This window comes from Onychomys torridus, chromosome 15 (genome assembly GCF_903995425.1).
Source record: "Onychomys torridus chromosome 15, mOncTor1.1, whole genome shotgun sequence".
Taxonomy (NCBI): Eukaryota; Metazoa; Chordata; class Mammalia; order Rodentia; family Cricetidae; genus Onychomys; species Onychomys torridus.
The window spans coordinates 3,357,684-3,370,638 of NC_050457.1; the positions used below are offsets into that span (position 1 = coordinate 3,357,684).

Sequence of the window (12,955 nt, forward strand, 5' to 3'; positions counted from 1 at the left end):
AGAAGGTTTCCCTGTCCTCCTTCAGGTGCCCCTGGTATCATTTATCCCTCTCTCCTCCCTCACTTCTACCCTCCCCACCTATGTCTCCTCCTGTTTTTTCCCTTTCTCCCTTCATTGTGACTGTTTCTTTTCTTCTTTTTCTTCTTCAGATAAACAAACAAACCTTTTTTCCCCCCAACCCGCATCTGTTTCTTACCCATCCCTTCTTGGAAGTCTTTGTCCTCTGCCCTCTGCGGTCCTTTTCTGCTTTCTCGTACTCTGTAGTTCGTATCCTCTTATCTAAGGGTTTGGACCTGGATCTACACTTTCGGGGTCTATGTTACATTGCTCATTGTGATACTTTCTTGTTCTATTTGTTTACTTGCAAATTTATAATTTCAGTTTTCTTTACAGTCAAAAGAATTATGATGTATATGAACCACATTTTTATTATCCACCCATCAGATGATAGGTATTTATGCTGCTTCTATTCCCTAGCTATTGTGAATAGAGCAGCTACGAACATGAACAAAAACATGTTATCTATGGAATAAGATAGAGTCCTCTACTTATATGTCCAGGAGTCATACAGCCCCAGTCATATGATAGGTACATTTTTAATTTCCACACCAATTTTCAGAGTGGTTACACCAATTTACCCTCCCACCAGCAGTGAGGGAGGATTCCCCTTCCTCTACATCCTCACCAGCCTCTGTTTTTATAAAATCTTAGCTATTATGATTATAAAATTAAATCTCAAAGTTGTTTTAATGTGCATTTCCTCTGGTTGCTAAGGATGTTGAACATGCTTTTAGGTATTTCTAATCAATATTTATTTCTTCTTTAGAGAACTGTCTCCTCAGACTATGGGCTCAGCAAGATATCCCCAACAGCTCAATGGCAGTGTAAACAATAGCTGTGTGATTAGACTTCAGGCCCTCTCAATGGGAGGGAATTCATTACATGTACTGCAAATCTAGCTAAGAACCCGTGGTTGAAGAAGTCATAGACCTGGAGGAGAACCTACTACAACCATTTTTCTAAACTGGTATAACCTTCAGCTGCCTTCCCATAACTAAAGGATGCACTTACCCTTGCATCCACAGATAAGTGACGCTCTCACTCTTATTAGATAGAGGCCATCTCAGAACCACACGGTCAGTGTGCATAGAATAAATGACTATGGAGTGTGCATCTCCAAAGATGTCTGTAATACAGCTTCCATACCCCCAACAAGGAGCACTGCAGAAGAATGGGTGGCAATATTACGAGAGCCAGAGGACTAAGAGAACTGCTGCAAAGTAGTGTCTTCTGGACATGACAAGGACGTTGTACCAATGCACTCCCAGCATTATTGTTCTGTCCGAGACCTGCACAAAGCCACACCAGTTAGTGTCTCAGTGTGGGTGGGGAAAGGAAATACAAAGCTCCACTTTTAGTTGAAGAGGTACAGGCAGTTAGTGGTGGCTGAGGGAAGGAGAGTCAATTTTCTTCAGGGACTAACCTCCTGATATGCTGTCCATGCCCAAGTGGTCATCTCTACACCCAAGAACATATGGACAATGATAAGAATGTGCGTGTGTGTGCGCGTGTGTGTGCGCGTGCGTGCGTGTGTGTGTGTGTGTGCGTGTGTGTGTGTGTGTGTTGCTGACATTTATAGAGTAAGAGGTAAGGTCATGAATTTGAGAGGGAGATGTGAGGAAGACATGAGGAGTTGGAGGGGAAGGAAGATGGGTGGATATGACAAAAAGGCATTGTACCCATGTATGGAGTTTTCAAAAAAGTAGTTCATTATTTTAAACAGATTAGGCATAATTTCCTTTGTAAAATGACAACTTAGTAAGAGTGCTAAAGGATAGATTTTATTATTTATTTGTATGCTTGGAAATATTTTTATAAATGCAGTGTAAAGCAAACAGTAAGGACAAATGCTTGTTTCTATGAGCACCAGCCTAAAAGGTAAATCTATGCATGTGGTATGTTGTGGAAGGTCTTTAAGTAACAAATCTAACAATCTAAGATTATAATTTGATCATTTATAACTCATTCAACTTTGTAGATTATGAACAAAGATACATAATAGGTCACCTACACATTCTTATTCTTCCTGATTTAACCTGGGTTTCCCCCAGAATGTGAAATACAAGTCTTGATAAACTCATCTACCTCATTCATTTCTTCTGAAAAGAATATTAATAACCTTGATTAGTTGTGGCATTTATGTTTTAGTTTGTGGGCAGCTGGTTGTTCAGATGCTTAGTTATCATTGTTAGTAACGCTCTGAGAGGGGAAGAGGTGTTCTTACTCTCTTCAAATTCATTTTCTTTTCTCATGAGATTTTTGAGAACATTCTGCAATTGCATAGTTGATTTTTTTTTGTCTGAAATATCTAATACAGTATGCTTTGAAATAATAGGGTTGTGCCCTCAGGCCTACTAAAAACAATTAAGTTGATTGCCAATCTACTACTAAGGAAAGTATGAAAATAGATGTAAGTAAACAAATGAAAAGCAGAAAGATTGGAATCACAGGGCCATCAGGAGGAATCTTGTTGCTTGTTGGTAATTTTCTTTCAGAGCCAGTTTCATCAGAGGGAGAAAGCTGCCCCTTTCTTTGCTCTAAGCTATGGTCTCTGCAAAACTGGATTTTGTATTATCAACTCTCTACTCTGCAATGCTACCACAAATATACTTTTGCACCTGAATAGGACTTCAGGCTCACTTCATGAGATACAAGCCATGCAGGACACTGCTCAGGTGATCAATAACCTGCAACTAGATAGGCCAGGGACCTACGGGAGAACTAAAGGAACTGTTCTGCTAAAGGAACCTAGCAATAAAACGACCCCAATGAGACTCTGCTGTACTCATAAATCAGTGCATCACTCAGCCATCAGCAGAAAAGTGTCCCCTGCAGGAGATGGGAACAAATACAGAGACCCACAATTGGACAGTGTGTAGAGAGTGAGAGACCTTGGAACACTCATCCCTAAATGGGATTTCTCTGTCATATCATTGCCCTCATGGCTCAGGGAACCCTGTGGAAGAGGGGGTAGAAGGATCGTAAGAGCCAGAGGGCATGGAAAACACCAAGGAAACAAGGCCTTCTAGACAAGACAGGGCTGACACACATCTGAACTCACAGAGACTGTGGCAACATGCACAGGGCTTGTGTGGGTCTGGACCTGATGGGGTTCCAGTCTGAGATGGGGACTGGACACAATCCTCCATCCCTAGCCCAGAAGCTGTCTCCAATGGGTAACTTTTCACAAAGGAAAAATCAGTTTCTCCAATAGAGTCTCACTGGGTGTGCAAACCATATTGAAGGGAAGGCTCCATGCCCAGCAGTGTGTGCCAACACAAAAATAACTCAGTGCTTTGTCTGAGCATTTCTTTTTACAGGTCTTCTGCTTGTGTGCTATGGTTTCTGATTTTGTTTTTATTTCAGTATGGGAATATGTGTATCTGTACCTATATGTGTTTCTTGTGCTTTTTCTTTGGGTGAGGAGGTAAGGAGGATCTGGGAGGAATCAGGGGAAGGGAGACCACAATCAGAATATATTGTATGAAAAATGTATTTAAAAAATTTAGCAAGAAGATATTGAGCAATTACTCAGATCCTGTCACATGTAAAGTAAAATCTTCCAGAATACAGCTAACTTAAAAGAAATTATTTTTCTCTCCCACATTACATCCCAACCACAGTTTCCCCTCTCCCTACCCCTCTTAGTCAACCCGTCCCCTCTTCCCCTATCTACTGCTCTTAAAAAAATAGCAGGCCTCCCAGGGACATCAACTGAACACGGCATAGCAAAATATAGTAAGACTGGGCATAAATCCTCATATCAAAGCTGAGAGGCAACTCAGTAGGGTGAAAAAGGTCCCAAGAATAGGAGAAAGAGTCAGACTTCCCCCACACGGTTGGCAGTCCCACAAAAACACCCAGCTACATAACCATAACATATATGCCGAGGATCTATTTCAGACCCATAGAGGGTCTGTGATTGTCACTCCAGTCTCTGTGAGCCCTGTGAGCCCTGCCTAGTTGATTCTGTGGGCCATGTTCTCTGGTTCCTTGACTTGCTCCTCCTATTCTTTGTGGTTCCTAAGGTCTTACTAGTGTTTGGCTGTGGGTCTCTGCATCTGCTCCCATCAGTTGCCTCCTGACACCCTGATGACAGTCGGGCTAGGCTCTGAGTATAGCAGAATATCATTAGGAATCATTTCATTGATGTTTTTTTGTTTTAGTTTTTGCCAGTCATGTTTGGTTTTATCCTAGGTCTCTGAGCCATCCAGCTCCTGGTTCCTGGCCATCCAGGCACTGTCAGGCATGGGCTCCCTCTCCTATCATGGACCTCATTGGTTGGGCACTCCTACAAATTCTGTGACACCATTACATTACTCTAGCACATCTTGCATGCAGGACATATTATAGGTCAGAGATTTTTGTGGATGGGTTGATGTCTCAGTGCCACTGCTGGAAGCCTTGCCTGATTATAGAACGTGACCAGTTCGGCACCATATCCTCCATCCCCCATTACTAGGACCTTTGCTAGAGTTACTCCTGTAGATTCCAGGGAGTTCCACTGCACTGGGATGTCACATGATCTCTCAAATGACCCCCAGTTCCAGTCGTCTCTACTTAAAAAAATTTGTTTATTTTTCTTTTATGTACATTGGTGTTTTGCTATGGGTGTCTGGTACCCTGGAACTAGTTACAGACGTTTGTGAGCTGTTGTGTGGGTGCTTGGAATTGAACCCAGGTCCTTAGGATGAGTTGTCAGTACTCTCAATCACTGAGCCATCTCTCCAGCCTCTCATTTCTACTTTTTTTTTTTTGAGACAGTGTTTCTCTGTGTAGAATTGGTGCTTGTCCTGGATCTCACTCTGTAGACCAGGCTGGCCTCGAACTCACAGAGATCCACTTGGCTTTGTCTTCTGAGTGCTGGGTTTAAAGGCGTGCGCCACTGCTGCCAGCCTCATCTCTACTTCTTAATAGAAACTTGGGAAGCTGGAAGTGCCTGGAGTGGTGTTATTATAGTTTTTAACCTTTTTGTTCACTTTCTGTGAAAATACTGTATGCATGTGTGCACACATGTTTGTGTGTAACATATATCCTTGTGATTACACATTTTGTTTTAATGTAGAAAAATACTGCAACAGGCATATAACGATCCCAGAGAGAACTTTGTCCATCCATTCATTTGTTCTGGGCACCAGTTAATTTTCTTTGCTCAAATATTTGAGCATATTAAGACTGAAAATAGCAGTCAGATTTGTGAATACACACTTATTAACTTTTCTCATACTGTGTATCTGCTTAGCATATCTTTACAATTTTTATTTCAGTTTATAGCCTTAAAAGCATATAAAAGGGGTAAACAGGTTATGCAAAGAGATAAAAGTACAATATGTCCTTCCTTTGGGGGGAGCAAAATGCATACATTAGGTTATATGTTTTAATTATTTCATTTAGTTATTTTCAACATGGATTTCTCAGATTAACTCTTTATTGAATGTTTAATACTTGGTATGGAATATTCAGTATTGGATGTCACCAGAAACACCAACTGAAAACACAGGTTTCACATTAATCGATATGCCAGGGACCAGATATGTTTTAAAGTTCCATTTTTTGCAAATTTTGGAATTTAATGAGAAATCTTGAGAATGGGACCTAAGCCTACACATGAAATTAATCCACTCCATGTCCACTCTATGCAGATAGGTATTTACGCAATAGTTCTGGTGTCCCTGAGTGTTTTCTTGGTCATGCCCTGGCTCAGACAGACAGGAAGGAAGCAGGAGCTTTAATTCTCAATTCTTCCTCTTTCCTTTGATTCCAGCCCTCAGGGCCCGAGTGAGGCCATCTACCTTGGGCATTTGTAGTTGGAGTTTTCCTGCCTGGCCCAGTCAGGACAAATCTCTCTTATCCGCCAGTCCCACAGTCGCTCAGACCCAACCAAGAAAGCATACAAAAACTTATATTGCTTACAAATTGTATGGCCGTGGCAGGCTGCTTGTTATCTACCTTTTCTATCTTAAATTAACCCATTTCTGTTAGTCTATACTTTGCCACATGGCTTGTGGCTTACCGGTGTCTTTACATGTTGCTTTTCATGGCAGCGGCTGGCGGTGTCTCTCTCCAACCTTCTAATTTCCAGAATTCTCTTCTCTCTTGTCCCGCCTATACTTCCTGCCTGGCCACTGGCCAATCAGAACTTTATTTACACAGAGCGATATCCACAGCAGGCATTACTGGGTCTCCTGGTCTTATCCTGATCTCCAGAGACACACTACCAGACACAACAGAGACAAGGGTTAATTTCCCTTCCTGGGATCCACTCACATACAGTCATCACAGTAATTCTAGTTTTATGTGTGTTTTGTGGAGGCAGTGGGAATCAGGAACAGCTCGATAAGTAAGAGATAATCACTGTCATTTCCTGCCATTTGGATTATCATCCAAAATAATTTACCAGGAGGTCAGTCAGATCAGATCAGAAACAGGCACGTTTCTCTCCTCTTATGTGGACGTTTGGTCACATACATTGGTGGATTTAAAAACTGTGGATAAGTAGAAAAAAATTCCTTCATCGTCTTTGGTACTAAAACAACTTGGGAAGAACAGTGAATAAGCAGAGGGAGAGGGAAGGAGGGGGAGGGAGGAGAAGACAGAATATGTTAGTAGTGTATTTGCTATTCTGTCATGCCCGAATCACCTGTATTTTTATAAAATTACATGTACATGTATGTAAGAGCTGTGTGTAAGTTTTAAATGTTGTAAGTCAAACACAAATAAACATGCAACTTGCCTGGAGAATCAATCAATATTCCCTTGTTTTTTTAAATTTTTTATTTTTTTATAGCCATTGGAAAACACCTTGATGATTTTGAGTACTGATTGTAAGGCCAATTTAAGTCACAACTGTGTGCCACAAAGTCTCTTCCTTTGAAAACCGGATGGGGTCATTGGATAACTGCATTTAGCTCTCTCCTCTCTCATTTGTGTCTTTCTAGACATGTACAGGGGAGTGCTGTGTGATAGGAAAGGAAGTTTGGTTTTCCAGTGTGCTGCATTTTAACATTTTTACACAAAAGAATGATTACTCTAAATAACTTTTTGAAGCTACAACTGAAAGATGAAACAAAACTCATTAAAAGTTAAAAAAGAATTGGTAGTGCACTCAGAGACCCTACAGTTCATCCTGTATCTCCGAGGAAACTCTGTTAAAAGAAAAAGAAAAAACAACCCAGAAGGTTACTATAAACCGGTATCAGGGTAGGCATGAAGACAGGCTCAGAGCGTGAGGCACTTGTTGACCGGCCTGACAGTCTGATTGCATTTCTGGACATGTATGGTGGAAGAATAAAACTGCACCTGTAAAATGTCCTCTGACCACCACAACTGGCTGTGGCACGTGTGGCCCCTCCCATACTAAACAAATAAGTGGAAAAATGAAAAGATAAACTGGCATCGGAGCCTTTAAAATGCACTTGGTGTCTAGTCCTAGTCCTGATATTTCAACAGACTTAATAGCCCCAGCCTGTCTGTAAGATCCATTTGTGCTTGTCTCTGGGTGTTTTGTTTGAACTGTAGCAATGACACATTTTGGAAATATCTTCCTCAGACCTGTGAAAGGTCGTTGTGAAACTCATGTGAGTTAAGAATTACAGAGGCATCTGCTTTACAGTCAGTTCTGCTTTCCTGGTGGGTGATTTAGATGTTCATCAAGAGCATTCCCAGTGCCAGCAAACCTCTGGCTGTTGCAGGGAAGTAAACGAAACTCTACTTTGTTTAAAGGATCTCATTTAAAGACTTAAGGACTTTGTATTTTCAAAAAGTTACTTAAAAACTTAAATGGGAGAAATAATTCTAGTGAACAAAAGTAAAATGTTTAATTTAATTTAAATATTTAATTTATAATCAATATTAGAAAAATTAAAGAGGAATAGATTCAAACATTGAAAGAGCAAGGATTAACAAATACTAGAAACGTTAGCGTATTGAACCTTTAGATTTATGAGTGTTTTTGTTGTTCTAAGGAAATGTGAGCAGGTCCACATCCCCTTCTCCCTACTTTATGACTCCAGAGCTTCTCCACCACGAAGTCAGCATGGGCTCATCCTCCTAGTCCACAGACTGCCCAACCTCTTCTGTCAGTCTGTGCTCTGCTAACCACATGTGGCTATTTAAGCTCAATTAAGATGAAGTATATTCCATTCCTGGGAGCAACGCCACAGAAAAATGGCTCTACATATATGTGCAGCTGGTAGACAGCTCAGGTGAGATGCTGGGCGTCTGTACCCTGCAGAAATTCTGACACCCTCTTCTCGGGGTCTAAGCTCTCTACAGATTGTACCCCACCATCTATGGAGCTTGCGGTTCCACTGAGCATTATGCCTTTCAGATTTATTGACACCAATTCATGTGTATCCTTCCTTCAGTACTCCATTGTATAAATGTCACTGTGACGTATTTACTCACTGATTTGTGGACATTAATTCATTTTTAGTGACAGTGAGTACTTTTACCTTCATCCCTTTCCACTTTAAGTGTGAAAGATGTGTTGCTTGGTTGTGATCACTATCAGACATAAAGGATGTGGCCAACGCTTGTCCAAAGTAGCATCGCTGCATTACATTTTAATTGTCCGTGCACAATTTCCTTGTGTGTTTGCTGAGATTTAATATTATTAGACTATAGTGTGAAGTTTTATTTATTTTTAGTATGGATTTATGTAATAGTGAGAATGGACGACATTTCTTGTGTTTACTTGGATTTCCTTTGGTGAATTGCCTATCCATATTCTTTTCAAAATTACATTAATTTCCCCTACTGTGCGTGTGTGTGTGTGTGTGTGTGCACTTGGGTGCACATGCAGACAAGCTGTAGGAGACAGACCTCTTTTTTCACCACACGAGGCTGGAGATTCCACTGAGGCTGTCAGCTGTGCAGCAGTACATTGCTCATGGAGCCATCAGCCTGGTGCTATGTTTTTAAATTGCTTGCTCTTTTTGACTTAAGGATTTTTTGTTTGTTTTTGTTTTTTGCGCCAGGGTTTCTCTGTGTAGCCCTGGCTGTCCTGGAACTCGACTTGTATACCAGGCTGGCCTTGAACTCATAGAGATCTGTCTGTCTCTACGTCCTTAAGGATTATTTTTAAGAGTTTACTGTTGGTTATATGCACTTAAATTGATCTCATTTCATGTTTTTTTAATTTTTTTAAATTTGCTTGTGTAATGCATAAAAGTTTAAAACTTTTACCTTGTTAAATGCCCTCTTTAAAGGCTTGATATTTTTTGGGTCTGGTTTAAGAATGTATTTCCTATTTTGATGTCATTTGTTTTCTAGATTTGATTTTTTTTGATTGATTTTTTCCACAAATATCTTAGTTGTATTTTTGCTAAACACATTCTTAGGTACATTACAACTCTGTTTGTATTGAAATGAGATTATTATATTTTTACTTATATGCTACTTGTTTATAAGTTCATCTTCTGCATAGTAACCTTATGTCCAGGAATATCGTTGAAACTATCTCGGTTTTGACAATTTTTGTTTCTTTTGGATGCTTCATGTAATATTTTCTGTCAGCGTATCATAAAATATATAAAAATAATACATTTTAAATCCTGACTGTTTAAAAATTGCATCTATGCAAATGCATGTATGTACATATATGTATAGAGCATAATATAAGTCTCGCCCAGAAAATTGAGGATAGATTAACATTTTTTAAATCTACTAATTTACTGATTTGTCTTATTAGCATATTAGAGGAAGATTTCATAAGATCATTCCAGAGATGGAGGAAAAGTATTCAACACTATACATGTATATTATTAAGAACCACTTAGTAAGCTAAGAATATATATCCTTACTCTGATATTTAATGGCAAAACTTCAATTTTTAAATCAGATACAAGATAGCAATGTTTGTTATTACTACTACTCAACATAGTATAGACATTCTAATCAATTGTTAAGCACTGTCAGGATTCATAATATATTATTTTTACATAATTTATGATATAATGACAGAAAATGTGACTATACAAAGCCCTCCTTGTTATCTAGCCTCTCTGGGGCTGTGGGTTTCAGGTTGGTTATCCTGTACTTTACTTCATATATATATTCTTTTAAGACAGAATTTCACTGTGTAGCCCTGGCTATCCTGAAACTAGCTCTGTAGACCAGGCTGGCCTTGAACTCACAGAGATCTGCCTGCCTCTGCCTTCCAAGTGCTGGTATTAAAGGCATTCACCACCACTGCCTACAGGAAAGATAATTAAAAAAATTCTTGGTATATCTTGTTCAAAATAGAGATTATCTTTTTTAAAGGTAATGCTTTTACACAAGCAACCAATGTTTGACACATTCTTGTGTCTAATTTTTGATTTTCACACTCTTGACTCAATTTAGTTTATTTATATAGAATGTTCCAAAAGTAGTGCAGGTTCAAGCTATTATAGCTGGTGTGTGTGTGTGTGTGTGTGTGTGTGTGTGTGTGTGTGTGTGGTGTTTGATATGAAACTCATGTGACATAGGCTGGCCTTGAACTGTAGCTGAGGATGACCTTGAACTCCCATCTACTTGGAACTACTTTCCAAGTGCTGGGATTGTAAGTGCATGCTACAATGTCTAGTGGCTTAAATAAACTTCAGATCCTTGAGTTCTGAGAATACAGAAATATACCACTTTGCCTGCTTTTGTTTTTAGAAAACAATATTTCAATATTTGACATTTTTATAAGATCAACTGAAAATTAAAATTTTATATATTAACTTTACAGGCTTTTTTTCATTTTGACTTGTATAAAATTTCCCCTTTTGTTAAACAGATTCTTTCTCATGCATAAAATCTGAATACAGCTTCCCCTACTTCAACTCCTCCCAGTTCTTTCCCACCTCCTCTCCCTTCCAGATCCACTCCCTTTCTGTCTCTCATTAGAAAACAATAGGCTTCTAAGAGCAACAAAACATAAAAAATAAAAGATAATAAGATATAAAGAAAGCCAGACAAGATATCAAAGTCAGACAAGACAAACCAACAGAAAAGTAAGAATCCCAAGAGGAGGCACAAGAATCAGAGACCCACTCACTCACACATTCAGGAGTCCCCAAATGGCACTAAACTGAAAGCTGTGGTGTCTGCAGAGGACCTGGTACGGACCCATGCAGGCCCTGTGCTTGCTGCTTCAGTCTCTGTGAGGTGGTATGAGCTCTGCTCAGTTCATTATAAGGTCTTTCTCTCCTGGTGTCCTCTATCATGTCTCTCCCACTCCTTCTGCCTCCTCTTCTTCAGGGTTCCCTGAGTTCTGAGGGAGGGATTTGATGGAGACATCTTGTTTAGAGCTGTGTATTCCGGTCTCTCTCTCTGGGTAATGTCTGGCTTTGGGTCTCTGTATTTGTTCCCATCTGCTGCAGGAGGAAAACTTTCTGATGATGGCTGAAAAAGGCACTGATCTCTCCCTCTCTCTGTTTTTTGTTTTTTGTTTTTTTTACTTTTCCCCAGACCATTATTATTTGGTTTTACCCTAGAGATGCTGGTCACCCAAGCAGTGTCAGGTATGGGTTCCATCAATGAGTGGGTCTTAAGTCAAATCAGACATTGGTTGGTTACTCCCACAAGGTTTGTGCCACCATAGCCCTAGCATATTTTGCAGGCAAGACAGATTGTAGGTCAAAGGTTTTATAGTTGGAGTGTTGTTTACATTTCTCTTTTGGTAGTGTGTAGAGTACCTGTTTGTTTCTTAGACACTAGAAGATGGGGGTAAAGGTTCTATGTAGGCACCAGCTTGACATCTCCAGGTTCTATGAGTTGTGTGGGTATTGTTGTCTTCAGCAATGAGACCTTACTGTCAGTTTGTTCAGAGTAAACTCTTGTCTTGGCAGCAGCCTGGGCTGTTTGGGGATTTCCATGGGACCCTTTCAGCCAACAACCTGAGACCCAGTCCTGGCACTAGAAGCTTTGTTTGGTGACAAGAGACGGCCATCTCCCTCATTATTTGGAGACTTTATTGGATCACCTTCATATATTAGAGGAAATCTTTGCTGCACTAGGTTCCCGTACCACCTCTCAAATGCTCAGTTCAAGCTGCCTCTCCCCTTCCCTCAATCTCATCTCCCTCCCCTTATCACTTCATCCTCCCTTTCACATCCTTCACCCCTCTGAGGTCCACCCATAAATCTGTTCTATTCCCCCCAAAAGAGAGTCATGTGCCTCCTGTAGTCCCTTCCTCACTGGGTCTATGAATCGTAGTTTGATTATCATTTATTTAATGGTTAATATCCACATATGAGTGAGCACATACCATATTTATCTTTCTTGGTCTGGGTTATCTCACTCAGGATGATTTTTTTCAGTTCTGTCCATTTGTCTGCAAATTTCATGATGTCATTTTTTAAACAGCTGAGTAATACTCCATTGTGTAAGTATAACACATTTTCTTCATCCACTATCTGATGGATAATGGTTTTTCCCAATTTCTGGCTATTTTGAAAAGAGCAGTGATGAACATGATTGATCAAGTGTCCCTGTGGTAGAATGAACCATCCTTTGGGTATATGCCCAAGAGTGGTATAGCTGAATCTTGAGGTAGATTGATTTCTATCTTTCTGAGGAATCACCATGCTAATTTCCACAATGACTGTATAAGTTTGTACTTTCACTAGCAATGGAAGAGTGTTCCCCCATTATACCACATCTTCTCCAGCACGAGCTGCCTCTTGTGCTATTGATCTTAGCCATTCTGATGGGTGTAAGATGGAATTTTACAGCTGATAAACACCTTTAGCAAAGTGGCTAGATACAAGGTTAAAAAAAATCAGTAGCCCTCCTATACACAAATGATAAAAGGGCTGAGAAAGAAATCAGGAAAACAATACCCTTCAAAATAGCCATAGACAATATTAAAATATCTTGGGGTAACTCTAACCAAGCAGGTAAAAAAACCTATATGACGAAATCTTCA

At 39.9% G+C, this 12,955-nt stretch overlaps 1 long non-coding RNA gene across 3 annotated transcripts in view; it reads left to right on the forward strand.

Annotated features, from left to right (window-relative positions):
- LOC118596273 overlaps positions 1 to 12,955 on the forward strand; it is an 85,022-nt gene that overhangs the window by 62,046 nt on the left and 10,021 nt on the right. Inside the window, exon 9 of one of the 3 annotated variants that reach the window (XR_004946674.1) lies at positions 827 to 1,533. The exons of the other annotated variants lie outside the window; for them this stretch is intronic. This is a non-coding gene — a long non-coding RNA (uncharacterized LOC118596273). Of the gene's footprint in view, positions 1 to 826; positions 1,534 to 12,955 lie in introns of those variants that run through there. 3 annotated transcript variants of the gene reach the window in all.